At 41.0% G+C, this 16,880-nt stretch overlaps 2 pseudogenes; both read right to left on the bottom strand.

Annotated features, from left to right (window-relative positions):
- Positions 1-206: 206 nt before the first annotated feature.
- LOC110551026 (eukaryotic translation initiation factor 3 subunit I-like) lies at positions 207-1,247 on the bottom strand (annotated as a pseudogene).
- A 3,963-nt stretch (positions 1,248-5,210) lies between these two features.
- On the bottom strand, positions 5,211-6,156 carry LOC110551048 (olfactory receptor 2Y1B-like; annotated as a pseudogene).
- Positions 6,157-16,880: the final 10,724 nt, after the last annotated feature.

Consider the following 16,880-nt stretch of genomic DNA (forward strand, 5'->3'; position numbering starts at 1 on the left):
AGATGCTGTTGAGTCTGTTTACTCTTTGCCATCTACTGTTTTCCCAGTCAGACTCCCTTGGAGAAAACTGAATTTTCATTCACTGGTGGAAACAACTTCTGGTTTAGGGGTGAGAGCATGTGTCCACTTCTCCTTTCAGCTCTGGTTCCCCACCTGGTGTAGACCCTTGCAAGCCCTGGGCATGTTGCCTCAGTCTCTGAGATTTATTACATATGTCTATTGATGAAGAAGGCCTTGTCTCTTTGGTGTCCTCCATCCCCTCTGGATCTTACATGCTTTCTCCTTCCAAACTCTTCTTCTTCAACAGACGAATGGAAGAACCTAGTCTCAAAAACTTGCCAATCTTGATATAAGCTGTGGTTACATCCATGGATTCCTGACCACCTCCCAACACAATTGGGAGATGGGGCAGCTGAAATGACAGGACGTTCTGTTCAGAAAGTCTCCTGATGTTCAAAACTCATGGAGTCAAAGAGCTTAGATGTGTTGTCTTCGGATGCATTGACAAACATGGTCATGTGTCTAGACAACTGGATGTCATTGGTTTGCAGAGTGTTCTTTAACATTCACCAACACCTCTCCAGACTTGACACTATACTGGTTGAAATTGCCACTCTCGTGGCCGGCAATGATTCACTCCCCTGGGGCGTCCCAACACAGCTTTGGTGATCGTGGACTTACTGCCGGGGATCTTCATGTAGGTATCATTGTTGTTGATCTGGCTTGGATATCGTAGGTCAAAGAAGCTTACCAAATGCTGGTATCCCTTCTGCTTGGCTATGGTGAACATGATGAAGTGGCCCACAAAGTCAAAGCCACAAGGCCGGATGGCTGAGTTGGTCTTGAGTAGAGCCAGCTGTTTCCATGTTTCATGATCCCAGAGATGACAAGGCACATACAATAAATTTACCAACTTAAATATTTTTCAGTCTACGTCATGATGACTTTAATTATAGTCAAATTATCGTGCTACTATAGCTCTTTAGAAGGTTTGCCTCTTTTCAAGACTGAGTGCACTAAATTCCAGTTCTTTGCCTCCCCTCACGTTTGCAGAGTACACTACCAGTCTCAGGCTCTACGAATTCCATGGCTCTAAGCACCTCCTCCCTGGAGGTGGAGTCGTGCAATGCTTGCTGCGCTGTGAGCAGCTTAGTCTCATAGTGTGGTGCGTCCAAAGTCCATTCACAGTCAGTGTCTCGTGCCCCAGAATCTCTCTCCACAATAAAATACAAAACCAATCTAAACATGTCTGGTAATTGGACACCTCTTATTCTAACGACCAACCCCTACTGAACTAACGGAGCGACTTTATTAAAACTTCATCAAACAAGTATAGCTATCCTACTCTAATTAACTTAGAGAGCAAAGAAAGTTAACTGAATATACTGCTCTGAGTTTTTGTAAGCTCAGCGAAAAATAAACCAAGGATATTAGAAACAAAATGTATAGATCAGTCTTTTTTTAAATATTTGTTTATTTTTATGTTATGTGTGTGAACGTTTGTCTCCAGGTACGTCTGTACACCAAGTGTGTTACTGGTGTCCACAGAGGCCAGCAGAGGGGGTCCGATGTCCTGGAAATGCAGCTACAGGTGGTTGTGAGCCTGAGCCAGCTCCAGATCAACGTGGTTCTAACATATAAAGGATGTTCTAAGGGAAGTATTAGCTAAACTAATGCAGGTAGACATAACCTGACCTACAGACTATGGTTAATCTGGGTTTATTATGGCACCATAATAGTATTTTTTGACCCTACTTTTTAAAAAGACAATCCCTTCTCCATTGGATGCTTTTTCAGTTTTGTTTGTTAAAAAATCAGTTATCCATTGGTATGGCTCTATTTCTGGAATCTTTTTTTTTTTCTGTCAACCCTTGCTTCCATTACTTCCTAATATCACTTGGTTTTTTAACTGTTGCTCTATTGTAAGTCTTAAAGCCAATGTGTATCCCTCCCATTGCCTTCTTCTTCAGGAGTGTCTTTAACTATTACAAATGCTTTTCCTTCCCATGTAAATTTGATTCATTCTTTCTATATCTAAATAAAAACTCTAGGGTATTGATTAGCATTATAACCAGTGAAGTGATTAACTTTTAGAGAATTTGCATCTTTGTCACACTGGATCTTTTGATCAGTGAACAAAACGCTACCCTCTACTCTATATATTTAAGTCTTTGACTATTCCATGGATATTTTGTAGCATTATCAAACAGATTTTTATTTTGTATGTATATAACAGACTTTGTTTTATACAGTGATGGTTCTCTTTTAAAATACAATTCATAGCATTGTTCTTTTCTCCTGCTTTTGCTTTTACACTGTGAATCTGTAGAAATAAAAATTTTGTGTTTGTTTATCGATGCAGTTTCTTGGGGTGTTACTAACTTACCTCTTCTCTGTCCGATTCCTTTGGATATTCTACATAGAAAATCACATTATCTATGAATAATTGGAAGAGTCTTCTTTATCTATACTCTATAAAAGCATATATTTCATATTTAATTATATATAATTTATGGATTTTGAAGAAAAGTAAAAAAAAATTGATGTGATAGCTAACACTTATTGCCAACCTTACAGGATCTAGAATCGCATTGGAGAAAAGTCTCTATGAAAGCCTTGGAGGAATTCTCAGATTAGGTTAACCTCTGAAATTGTCTGTGAGGAACGTTCTAGATTAGATAAACTGGAGTACAAAAGCTACCCTGATTGTCAGATTGAATATAAAGGAGATAGCGGCCTGAAACTGGCATTCGTTTGCCGCTTCCTGACTGCTGACACAGAAGACCAGCCCCTTCCAGCTCCTGCCACTTCCGCATCTAATGGCCTGTACCCTCAGCCTCTGAGACAAAAGAGTCTTTCTTTCATTAAGTTGCTTTTGTAAGGTATTCTGTCCTAGCAATGTGTGAAATAATTAAAACAGTACACATCCTTGTCATTTTCCTGATGTTAGCCAGAAGGCATTTGGTACACAATTTTAGCCTCATGTCTCTGGACAATTTCAGGGACTTTCTAGAGCTTTTCGGATAAGGTGAAATCTAAAAGTAGCTTCATTTTGCATCTCCCTGGTGGCTAACGATGTTGAACATTTCTTTAAGTTTTTCTCAGCTATTTGCATTTTATCTTTTTTTAATGTTTTTTTCTCACACAATATATTCCAACCACAGTTTCCCCCTCCTCCATTCTTCCTAATCACCTCTTCCCTCTTCCCTCTCCTCCAGATCTCCTCCTCCTCCGTTTCCCTTCAGAACAGAGCAGGTCTTCCGGGGGTATCAGCCACAGATGGCAGAGCAAGTTACAACATGACTAGGCACAAACCCTCATATTACAGCGGAGCAAGGCAACCCAGTCGGAGCAAAGGGATTCCAATGGGAGGCAAAAGTCAGAGACCCCCTACTCCCACTGAGAGGCAGTGCACAGAGCACCAAGCTAACAGCCATGACGTATCTGCAGAGGACCTGCTACAGACAACTCCCTGTTCAGTTCCAAACTCCATTTTCAGTTGGGCTATCTGTTTTCTTGAAGCTCAGGGGTTTTTTGTTGTTGTTTTGTTTTATTTTTTTAGTTCTTTATACAGTCTAGATGCTAGCATCTTGTAAGATGACAGATAAGTTGATCTGCGTTAGATATTTTTCTCTACGGAACCCATAACATCCTTTCATGAACCTCCAATACATGCCATCCACTTTATTTGAAAAGCTATGTATAAAATAAAACCAAAAAACGGCAAAGGGTATGTTACTATTCTATTGAGGGCAAGAACATCACCTCTAACTGCTTCTATTACAGGAGAGAGACTTGGGAATCACTAACTGATTCTGAAGTGACTTGGGGATCCATGCTCTCTGATGACCAATTAGCTACTGTCCTGGATGAGACAATCCTTGAGGGTTGTAGGTTTCCATGGAAATGCAATTTCCTTCCCACAAGACAAGATTTATTGGAAAGTCATGGATGACTGTGTGACCAAATACATAAGTGGCGTCTTCAGATTTCTTGAATATGAAACATGTTTCCCCTAATACAATTGAACTGCTATGTTCTCTGCAAGCTAAATAATAAAACATAATAACCACGAAGCAATTTTATTAAATTCTATTCCATGTCCAAATAAATACTTTTTTTTCTATTAGGTTGTACAGATGCTTGAATTATTTAGGCCTTGATAAACAAGATACAGAGAAAAACACATTTATTTGTGTACAATATTGGTTAGTTCCCTGAGCTAGTAAATACAAAATATTGAATCTTGGATAGCAGCTAGCTGGATAAGATTTAGAGCAAAATAAGCATATTAAAATGATGAATTTCTATTTAGTATCCAGGCAACCTGAAAATAACAGCACAAAATAATTATCTGGCATTTGGTCTCTTGATAGGTATAACTAATATGAGGGAGAAATTTGCCTATATTCCACCGTTGTGATAATTAAATTTAACAACACAGAATGTTCTATAAGCACAGGGTTCGAGTTATAGGAAAAGTTCCAGAAATGAGAACAGTTATCATAGACTAGATAACTCTGTAAAGGCACACCTTTTAACCTTTGAAGTAAGTAATTCAGAAGAATCTAGAACTTTGGAAATAATCAGTCAGACAAAGCAGTAATGTACACTGATTAAGCTGATGTTTAATTTCCTCTCCAGTTACTCTAGTCTCATCTCTTTCATTATCATCTTCCAACACTAAGCAGCATTTCTGAGGGGTATTGTGCAGCTGAGAAAACAGTGATGCCCCCTCCCTTACAGACTGCCTCCTTAATACTTCTTTGCATGCTACCTCAAGTAGAAAAGCAATATTCATATCTGTCCTCTAGCTTTTTCATGATGTACCATTAATCATTATTTTCTTATGTTCTCCAAATATCATGAAAGAATATCCATGTCAGTAGATTTTTAAAGAGAGGTCCTGAGATGTGAAGGAATGTAGCCAAGGTAGAAGGATTTAGAGACATAGGCATCGATGCAAGTCTGGACCTTGGGTCATACAGCATTCTGCTTGGTACCATGCTAGGAATCTGCAAGGCATTGCTATCAGAATAATGCTTCTCTGTCCCCCAGGCTTGCCTTGAAACTACTTCCACTTTCTGCAAGAGGAGACAATGTCCATTTTCCAAGCATCATGGTACATACAAATCTGTTCTTGCTCCCTGTGGTGTCTGAGTCTGTAACCCAAGAACTGTTAATCCAAATTGTACTGGTCCTTTTCTTTTCTACCCCGAGTCTGTGGCTCTCCCTAGCACCTTCCACAGAGCCCCCTTCACGTCCTTGTTTCTCAGGGTATAGATCAGAGGGTTGAGCATGGGGGTGACGATAGTATAAAAAAGGGCAACAAACTTCCCCTTGCTCTCAGAGTAACTACCCTTGGGTTGTAAGTATGTGTAGATGGCTGCACCATAAAACATAGAAACTACCAGAAACTACCACAAGGTGGGACCCGCAAGTCCCCAGAGCCTTTTTGCACCCTGCCATTGACTTTGTCTTCAGCACTGCCTGAGCTATGTTTGCATAAGAGCCCAGAATTAGTGTTACAGGAAATATCAAAATTACAACTCGGGCTACAAACATTTTGGTTTCTGTACCTCCTGTGTCCTCACAGGCCAACTTCAGGAGAACAGGCAGCTCGCAGAAGAAGTGGTTCAGTTGGCGTCCACAAAGAGGCATCACCATCATGAGGCTTGTTTGAATCAGAGAGTTCATGAATCCTCCTACCCAGGAAGCAATAGCGAGTGAAAGGCAGAGAAGGGGGTGCATGATGGTCGTGTAGTGCAGTGGACGGCACACGGCAGCGTAGCGGTCAAAGGCCATCACCACCAGGAGCACACTCTCTGTGGAGGCCAAAGCAAGGAAAAGGAAGAGCTGGGCCACACACCCTCCATAGCTGATGGTTCTGTCATGTCCCTGGAGATTAATCAGAAGCTGGGGAACAATGCTGGTGGTGTAACAGAGGTCCAGGAATGAGAGGTGGCAGAGGAAGAAATACATTGGTGTCTGAAGTCGAGAGTCTAGTTGTGAAAGAATAATGATGGTAGAGTTGCCAAAGAGAGTGAGGGAGTAGAAAATGGAGATGAAGACAGAAAGGATGAGTTCCAGCTGAGGGAAATCAGAGAAACCCACCAAGATGAAGCCCTGTCTAAAACTGGTGTTGACACTTCCCATATCCTTTCATGTGCTTAAATAACAGAAAACAGTTCAATGTCTGCTATGAAGAACACAGATTAGAGCATTGGTCCAGATATTTTTGGAATACTCCAAAATCAAACTTTTTCTTCTCTACTTTGCTGTTTTAGTTTTGTTCAGTCTTCAAATCTCACTCTTTTCCTCTTCAGACTGGAAATCGTGGGATCAGCAATGTTGTCTTTTGCTTGGCCTATTACTCTGCTTCCTCTGTGTCCTGAACTTCATCCAGTTCCCACAATCCTTCTGATGCAGATATAGTGTCTGTCCTACCTTCCCACACTGATGTCAAAATCTAATCCAGAAACAGGTAATATCAGAGTTTCTTTGAAAAATATAGTCAAATGTGGCATTATTAGTCCCTATCAATCTCTTTGGCTACTCTTTGGTCCAGTTGGCAAAGTGTTTTGTGTAGATTAGGACCCAGGACTAACCAGGATGAGATCACAGTTCTGGCCCCGTTGTCCCGTTTCCTCAGTGGCTGTGACCAGCAGCACAATCCCAGAAGCCCTGCTCCTTATCAGCTGTCAAGTCCTTCTCTTGTTAAGTCTGCTGAACTAGAAGACTAATGAGTCAATGATACCAGGAAGCCATTTAGACACCATGCGTGATACTGTTGTGAAAAAGATAGAGAGGTGTGAATGATAAAGTATTAATCCACATGTAGATAAATTAATACATCAACGCTATTTCTTAACATAACAAACACATTTATTAGATCTTTGTGATGATACCAAAGGTGTCATTGCTATGTTTTTTTTGTTTTATTTTATTTTATTTTATTTTATTTTATTTTATTTTATTTTATTTTATTTTGCAGGTATATAATGACAAAACTGGTCTTTGCATGGCCATCATCTTAGAATGGTATGGCTTATTTAGAGCCCTTACCAGGTTCCTGGGAATCAACTCTACCCCTGGCCAGCTGAGCCACCTGTTCGGACAAGTTCACTTCATTCACTTCTGTGAGTCTCAGTTTAGCTATCATGAAACATATTAAAACAAGACTTTTAAAAACATGGAATGAAAAAAAAAGATGGAATGATATCATATATTCTTCAATCTATTAAGAAGATGCTACATGAAGTTTTTGAAATATTTTATTATATATTTTCAATTACTTCATTTTTACTGAAACATATAAATTGCACATATAACTGGGGCCTGTGAGATAATTCAACACATGCACAGAAGGTATGCTCACGGAACCCAGCCTCCCCTTAGCCATGCCATACACCCACCTTTCCAGAGTCTAGTGACCAGCGTTCTACGTTTAGTTTGGTATCTTTACCTTCCACGTGAGAGAGCACATGAAGCTCTCATCTTTGTGGGTCTTGTAGCCTTTGTCTGTCTACACCACTGATCTTGACATGCAGAAGGGTCTGTTTCATTAACTGTTACAGGCCTATTCCCAAACTCAGTGTCTAGAGAAGGTACAACAAATATTGTTAAGTGAATTAATGAATGCCTTCTCCTCCATGAGACCACATAAATGCCAAAAAAAAAAAAAAATGTTTGTTTCCAGTGTGACACAAAGGAAATAAACACTTACTATTTCTAACTTAATGGAATAAAGTTTTGATGTTTAAACCATTCCTGTTCTGTATTTTATCAATGATGCTGTTGGTGAATGTAGCTGTGCTTAATATTAATATGTTCATAAATAAATCAAAGCTTATAAGCCTTAATAAAGTAATGATTTAAGGTAACATCAAACAGTAAAAGCAATGAACTTAGCTTCAAATCTTGAAGCATAAGACAGATAAGACTCAACTTGAAACTCTGAAGTCCATGTATTAGAAAAGTAGACAGCCTGTAAATTTACCCGCTGAGGACTCAGCACAGGCGATCAGTGCCCACTGACTGCTGAATCTCATCAAGACTAGACAAAAATCTAATAAGTCCCTCCTTCCACACTTGGAGGGAAACCCAAAAGTCATTTCTTCAGGTGCTTGTATCATCTCTTCCTTGACTCTCTGTCACGGACTCTTAAGCTAGTGCTTAAGTGGCGGCTGCCTGTCTCCCTTGTCTCCCTGTAGCCTCTTGTTCCTCTGTGGCTCTGAGTTCCCTACAGCTACTGACATATCCAGTATTCCTTGGCCCATCGTTTCAATCATTTTCTTGTTACTATTCTTAAACCTATCAAAGTTGGATGTACCCAATTCTGGAAGAATGTAATATTTTATAGCCTAATACATTCTGTGTGAAAAAAAATAATTCAAGTGCCTGAAGCAATACTATTAAAAATTCATATTCTTGCTAATGTATGTCTTACCTCTCCTTTCCGTCTGGCTAGTTGTCTACAGAAATTGCCTGTTATCAGGCTGCATAATTTTACAAATTTCCTTTCTCCCTCATTCCAGTTTCCGTTGTCACCCTCTCCTCGTTCTCATCCTTCTAGCGTTTGACACGTCGAGTAGCTGTCCTCTTCTGCTCAGTCTTTCCCGCTCCCTTCCTGGGTGTCATCTTCCTTCCCTGCCGTCCCTGTCAGTCTTCTCCACCTGAGCATCTCTGACCCCCTTCTCTTCCCATGCTATTACCTCTTCCTGGAAAATGCTATTTGTCTCAGGGGTTGAGTCACACTCACTGTCTTGATAACACCTGAATATGTCTCTCCCTGTCTATTGTTTGCACTTCAGACTTCCAGGGTTAATCTATTTCCATCTTTTTATTGTATGTAATGTTATGTATTTCTGATGTTTTGATACTTTGGGAACTGATTGAGTGTAAAGGGACTTCACCTTTTAGGTACAGAAATTCCCACATGGAACAAGGAGCTTTCTTATAAGAAACATGAAAACAGTCTAGGGTCAACATTCCTTGTAGCTCCTTTGCTGGGGTCTGACACAACCCTCTCTAACACAAGACCAGAAAAGTAGCTATGTCATAAAACATGCTGAAAATATGCAAACCCACAGTATCTAAGCTTTGTACAGTGTCTCCTGGTCTGTGGCTTTGTCCTCATTTTCTCTCAACGTCCCTTCTTTCTATCCAACCGCACTTCGCGTTCTATCCTCTTCACTCTGTGGGTCCATGTGCACCATGCCTCCTCCTTTTGAGAACTCTGAGTAATGAGAGACTATAAAATTCCAGTCATCTCCTTAACAAGCGTCCCCCTTTACCTTTAATGATGGCCAAGCCTCTGGGTTAGCTGACATCATCTTGCCAGTCTTCTTCACTTGGCAGCCCCCTGGACTTCAGCATAAATAACCAACATGAAACTGGTCCTTTCCTGTTATAAAACTGCATCTCCTGTGCGCCTCATCTGAGGGAAGTACATGTCAGCTACGCTGGTCATTTGACCAAAAAATTAGTTATCAGCCTCTACACTGACACTTTCTTTGAGCACACCCTACACACCACTTCATGTGCAATAGCATTCCTCAATCAGAGGTGAAGCCATCCTTTCAGGAAGATTCTCCCGTGTCCACAAACATTTCTGTTATGTTGTTCTTTTCTAACGCACATAGCCCACCATCACTACCACATACACTTGAATTATCCAGTCCCAAATGTCAGTAGTGAAAACTTAGCAATCACACCTCTTGGGAGAATTCCTTTCTACTTTTGTATGAATTGAAAGCTCCTTTCTGTATGGTCATATGGGCACTCCATCTTCTCACGTATAACTTATCATCTTGGCATTGATTTATGACCTTTAGATTAATCATACTAGGGTTTATAAGGAATGAAGCCATGTCTGTCTTGTTCCTAGAACAAGATCATTAAAACAGTCTTGGTGAGAAATAGATGTTTTAAATTGTGTTTTTAGATTATAAAACCACATACATATGCATATACTTGATGGCTTCCATCCACATTTAAAAGCCTGTGCTATGAAAAGGACAGTAACTTCCCTCTGTTCTCCTCCAAAGCCAAAACGTAGCCTTTCAAGGGTAAATCATAATATTAAAAAACTTGAGAGAAAGGTAAACAGTCTCAATATAAACCGACTGGAAACCAGAGTCTGGTCACTTGAGATCTTTCTGCCCTCAGAGCCTGAGGACTGGAGAGATGCTTCGGTGGTTAAGAACACTGGCTGTTCTTCCACAGCCTGCAACTTTAATTTCCATTGTGTTGTAAAATGTTCTAGCATTTGCTCTGTAAATTTCGGTAGCATTACACCAGATGTGACATTCCATATTTTCTCCCTTAACACTTGCTCCTAATCTCCTTGACTAAACTGGTTTTATATTTACATACTTTACACAGTTTTTTAGCAGCAGAAAGACCATTGACTGTGTCCGTATCTGTCTATATGTGTAGGGCTCTTTATGATCTTCGCAAATAATAAAATTCTTGCAAGCAAGAGTCACATTTACCCTGCGGACATGGGGTAAGATGATCAACCCTCACTTAGAAAGACAAATGGGATGTTCATTGGACGTATGACAGGAGTCTACCACAGAAGTCATCTGAAAGACTCTACCTAGCAGTGTTTCAAAACAGATACTAAGACCCATAACCAAACCTTTGGCAGAGTGCAGGGAATCATATGAAAGAAGGGGAGTTAGTATGACGTGGAAAGAATAGGAGCACCACAAAGACCAAATATATCTGGACACAGGGGTCTTTTCTGAGACTGGCACTCCACCAAGGACCATGTACGGATATAACCTAGAACCTTTGCTCGGATGAAGCCCATGGTAGCTCAGTAACCAATTGGTTTCCCATAGTAAGGAGAACAGGGACTATTTCTGACAGGAACTCAATGGCAGGCTCTTTGACCTCCCCCCCCCCAAGGGAGGAGCAGTCCTGCTAGGTCACAGAGGAGGACTTTGCAGCCAGTCCTCAAGATACCTGATAAAACAGGGTCAGGTGAAAGGGGAGGAGGTGCTCCCTAATCAATGGACTTGGAAAGGGGCAGGGAGGAGATGAGGGAGGGAGGGTAAGGATTGGGAGGGAATTAGGGAGTGGGATACAGCTGGGAGACAGAGTTAATAAAATGTAACTAATAATAAAAAATTAAATTTAATTTAAAAAGTCACATTTAAACTTTTTTTCAATGCCATTCCAATACATCATTGATTTTAATAAATGGAGCCATGTTCAAGCCAGAAATAATAATAGTCTAACCTAGAAAAGAAGGTTCTACTAACTCATTCCCACTTTTCTTTGTTGGTGGTCATGCTAAAATAAATCAGTGTTTCGTAGTATGGGTTCTTGCCTTTTATATCCTTACATAAGTGGTTTTTCATGATGTGCTTTTCATATATTTTAAATTAAAATATAATTGCATTGCCTTCACCCATTCTTTTCCTCCCTCCAGTCCCTCCCAAGTCCTCTCCCTCCAACTCATTTCATGTCTTCCCCATTCTCAGCTTGATGACTTCTTCTCTGATTATTATCATGGTGTCTGTAGATATGTATTTCTCTATCTATTATCTGAGTTTGTAATCTGTTATTAGTTTTCAGAAGACTCAGCTCACCATCGAACCTTCATTAGACACCAATGCAGCCTTTTACCCACACTCCACCATGGCCTGCTCCTCCACTTATGTAATTGTTGCTTTCTCAGCCCTTCTCATGCTAAAATCACCCAGTCTCTCAATACACCCCACACCTTTCTCATTACATGAGTTTCAGGATCCTATCACAATCTTAGCAGAAACAACCAGTGTTTTCTAGAATTTTGTCAGCTCACTTGACATCCAAAAGATGAAGGGACAAATCCTCATTCTGTCTTTACACTTACTCCTCGTGTAGACCTTGGTCTTGGTCTGTTCTCATGTCCCTGTTCCTTGATGTATCAACAGCTCTGACTTTGCCTCTATTCTTTTTCTCCTAGTTATGATGTATGCACCCTATTTTGCAAGTTACTGCCTTGTTATCACAGAGGCTAAAGATTGCAAGATGTAATCTTCACACTTAATGAGAAAACCAAGATGTGTAGTATGCTCCTTAACTTTATGTAACTGGAAAGTTGGTTAAAAAAAAAAAATTGTGCAACCTGCTGTGTATACTTAGTGGGAGGACCGAGAAAGAAAGACTCGATTAGTGCTAACATACCTCCTTGCCCGAGTTCCACGTTTCTACACTCAAACCAGGGACACATCAGAACCTTGCATACTGCCTAATGCACTGCCTATTATTTTCTGGTTTTGTCTGTGGGGGCTGAAATGCCTCTGAGTCATTACTCACCCACAACTCCACAAAAGAAGACTACTGCACTTACCTTTCTTGGTTCTATTTGCATCAGAGGTGAGGTGAGCCCACATGACACCATTACTATCTAGCTGCCAGGGAAAGTCGCTTGCTACTTGGGACCTTCCCTCACCTATAAGGTGAAGAGCTTGAGTGAGAGCTGCTGTCCAGCAGAGGTTGTGGTGATAAGTGGTTCCCTCCTTCAGCAGTGGGGCTTTCTCAAATTCACAACTCAGGAGGAGGAACTGCCACCTCAGCACCTCCTCGCACAGCCTAAGTTAGACCAGGAAGCTGTTTTACCATCACATCAGCTATTGTCCCTAAAACTGAACCCTTCGATTCTGTCCTGAGGGCAATGTCTCCTTTAAAATTCACAAAATGGAGCAATTTTTTTTTTTATGAGCTAAGTCCCTAGAGGACTGTAGGCCCCAATGAGGCAATTAAAATTAACCAGTGGGTTCCCTAGGATCTGAATCACAGGCCTCAGTTTTCCCTACTCCCCACATACTGCTCAAAAATAACTCTATTATTCAGTATCCTCAATACACAGATCCCAAAGATCAGGAAAGTCTAGCCCCAGATTGTGTCGCTGAAATCATTGGGGCTGAACAGCTGCTGCCACGCCCTAGAAAGAGCATGCTGTGTGTCCACTGAGCCACGTCTCCTTTCAGACACCTCAACCTCCACCCTGCAGGCCTTCTGATTTCCTATCCTTTACTACATTTCTTTCTTTCTTTGGTGTGTATATATTGGGGGGGGCAGTGTGTGTTTGTGTTTGTGTGCGGGTATGGAGGTCAAAGGACAAGTGGCAGGAATAGGCTCTCTCCTAGCATGCGTAATGTCAGGTTCACGGGCCCCTCAGAGACCACCAGGAGAAGACTCGATGCAATTGCAAGAGAGCTTTATTACGAGAGCTATCAAACTCAGGATCCAAGTCTCACTGACGCAGCAGTAGAGAAGTGGGACCTGAGCTCTGAGTGAAGAGGATTTTTAAAGAGAAAGTCTGTGAGCAGGGGGTTTCCATGGCAGCAAGCAGGGGGGCACAAGCCTTGGTGTTACATAATTGGGTGAAGTTTAGCAGGGCGGGGTGACCTTTTCTGAGGCACACAATCACAATAGCTAAGGCATACAATCACAATGGGTAAAGCATATAATCACAGTGGCTATTTTTCTAAACTATATCTAAACATTGGGGAGAATTTTCCCACCCAATTCCCAACCAATTCTCATTGATTATTGCCAGGGAGTTTGTCTCTATTTTCTATGAAGCATTTATTCTGTTATATTTCCTGGAGGCTGTTGCTAGGAGAGTTAACTTTGTTTTCTGCCAGGTGTACATTCTGTGATATTTCCTGGTACCTGGATTCAGTTCCCAGTCAACATCTTTATTTCAAAATGGAGTTACACTCAGGCTAACTTAAACTCTTCACATGTAGGTCCCAGGAATTGAACTCACGTCAGGTTGGGAAGCAAACACATTTATCCTAGATTCTTAACAAGAGGACAGAAGAGGAAGACTGGAGAATCACAGACAACATCTCAGACTTGGAAGCAAATTTGAAGTCCTTGTCCAACTCACAAAACTTCTCTGAATCTGTATACAAATGTTGCCTGCAGCCTGGTTTCACATCTCAGGAAGGGGAGCCATGCCCTCAATGTAGATTTCAACTCTTCTACAAACATGTTCACCTTCAAGTACCACAAGAAAACTCATCTGCCACATACATAGCAGCTTCCCAAATATTGAGCTCGTGTTGTTCTTAAAAACTCAACTTCATGTTGTGTAAAATGTTTTAACTTATGTATAAAAAATAATGTACATATTTTAGTGTACGAGCCCTGTGAGCTTAAGTTTTAATTGTAGGTTAAAGAACTAAAAGTTCCAACAGGAAGAAATAGTGACCGATAAGATTTTTCATTTGTTTCGTTTGATTTTGGTTTTTCGAGACAGGGTTTCTTTGTGTAGCCTTGGCTATCCTGGATTCACTTTGTCGACCAGACTGGCCTCGAACTCACAGAGATCCACCTGCCTCTGTCTCCTGAGTGCTGGGATCACAGGCGTTCATCACTGCACCCGGCTGAGATATTTTTAATATAATGTACTTTTTTGTCTCACTTTTTTGTTGTTTTTACATGTTATATTTAATTTTACCACTTTTAACATTTTTTACCTTTTATTGCCTACTTTAATCTCACATATCTAATTACATATATCGTAACTGTTTGCCTTTGTTTGTGAATTTCTCATGTGTGTTTTAGGACTGGTCTGTATGTTTCTCCACTATGTCAATGGGTACTCATTACCGTTCTTCTCATGCATAATATACTTTCCCTCTCATCCCAACCTCTTCCTTTTTCTATCTTTCTTATCTTCTCCTTTTTATAGTTTACAACCATAACTTTCCATAGCTTTCACAACCTCTAAGTCCTATGATAGTAGCAGTATTCTAACTTTCCCTTTCCAGATACTTTCCTACCTTGGTGTATTTTACTAAATTAGTCTAATGCTAGTTTGTATCCTTGGCCACCCTCCTTCCTGTCCACTCCTAACCTTAGCAACTAAAATCCTGAGATACTCCATATTACCCTTGCTAGTTTACCCTCCACAGTTATTGAAGTCAACCGGACCATTGTTCTAGGTTGGCTCATACGGCCTTTGCCTGCTGAGCACCTCCAGCCGCTGTGACTGCCTGACTGTGTTTCTGGTGTGATTTCTCCAACGTTTGCAGTCTTCACCAGCAGTAGGCATCACAGCCTGCCTATGTCAGATACACGGTGATCCTTCCAAATGGTTCCTAGGCCAACCACTGAGACGAAAGTTAAGCTAATCTAAGAGGGTGAGAAGTGCAAGAAACAGCCTGTCATTGTGCAAAAGCCCAAGGAGTAGATGAAGATTTTCATGATGATTTTTTTTTCTTCACAAGAACACATAGCTATGTTCCCTTCACAAACACTTTGGAAGCGTCTTAACACCTTGCACTGTTTCACCGAGAAAGTTGTTATTGTGATAATGCAACATTCCAAGGTGCAAGAGAGCCACAGCCAACACAATGATACCAAAGGGGGATTATGTTCATGTAAGCATTTTCCTGAAACACTAGATAAAGCCTTAGTCTTGTTCTTAGTAGGTTTTTAGTTTGTTTCACATTATGTTTTGAAGACAAAGCTCATGTCCTTTGGGCTAGGACTCTGTAAGGAATAAAGTGCTTGTCATGAAAAAGTATCACACCAACAGTGCTGGGATGAAGTACGTCACAATTGTTCAACAAAGATGATGACCAGTAAGAAGGTGAGTTGAAAAAGGTGCGCTCTGAAGCTTGCTGCATCCATAAGAAAAGTTCACTAGTCAGGGACAGAATCCTATGTACTCGCAGCCAGACTGAGCGCAGAAGCAGGATGAACAATGTCACGTTTCTTCTTTCTAGAGCTAGTACATATGCTTCAACTTGCATGCAACCCGGCACTCAACCCTGAAGAAGAGGAAGCAGAAAACGTGTAAGCGCTGGAGGGAATGGAGTACACCAGGAAACAAGGCCCTCCGTGTCAACATGATCACATACACGAGTCCACAGAGGCAGCACACCCAGGGCCACCACAGGCCTGCACGGGTCTGCTCCAGTTGGGGTCTTGGAGCCGAAAGGAGTAGACACATGCCCCCATTCCTAACCCAGAAGCTGTCTCCAGTTGATGACCATTTGCAAAGAAAAATTAAGTTTCCTTTAAGGGAGTCTCACTGGGGAAATAAACTACTCTAAGGGTAGGCTATATGCCAGGAAGTAGATGGCCAACAGAAAATGAACTCAATGACATCTTTGGAGGTTCCTTGGCTCCTAATGTAGCATCAGGGTGCTTCATTTTTTTAGCTTTACGGTATATATATGTGTGTGTGTGTGTGTGTGTGTGTGTGTGTGTGTGTGTGTGTGTGTCCGTACATTTTTCTTCTCTCTTTTTAAAACCACAGGCCCTTTGCATATTTATTATGGCTTTCAGTTTAGTGTTCTTATGGCATCCCAAGCGTGTGAATGAGTGGGTCTCTGCTTCACGCGCCTTCTCTTGGGCTCTCTTTCTTCCGTTTGTTTGTTTTGTCCAGTTCTGATGTGTTAGGTTTCGTTTTATCATATTATATATTATTATTATCCCACAGAAATGTCTGTTTGTTCTCTAACAGAAGACAGAAAGGGGTGGATCCAGATGGGAGGGCAGGGGAGGGGGAACTAGGAGGAGTAGAAGGAGAGGGGACTGATTAGGATATACCATGTGAGAAAAAAATATATATTTTCAATAAAAGAATAAAATAAAAAATTAAAAAAACTGTGTGAGAGATCCATAAAAGCAAAGGGGGTGTCATAAAGTTGCCTCATGAGGAAAATGATTTTGTAACCGCCTCCTTGGGGTGGAAAGCAGCAGTCTCTGTCAGTGCAGTTTACAGTCAATGAATTTTCCACATGTAACGCAGAGACAAATAAGTAGCTGGCCATTGCTCCCTGAACTGAGTACAGCGAGGTTGTTTTGTTCAGGGCTGTGCACTGACCAACAGGAACAGAGTAAAAATCCATTGACCA

This window comes from Meriones unguiculatus, chromosome 11 (genome assembly GCF_030254825.1).
Source record: "Meriones unguiculatus strain TT.TT164.6M chromosome 11, Bangor_MerUng_6.1, whole genome shotgun sequence".
Classification (NCBI taxonomy): domain Eukaryota; kingdom Metazoa; phylum Chordata; class Mammalia; order Rodentia; family Muridae; genus Meriones; species Meriones unguiculatus.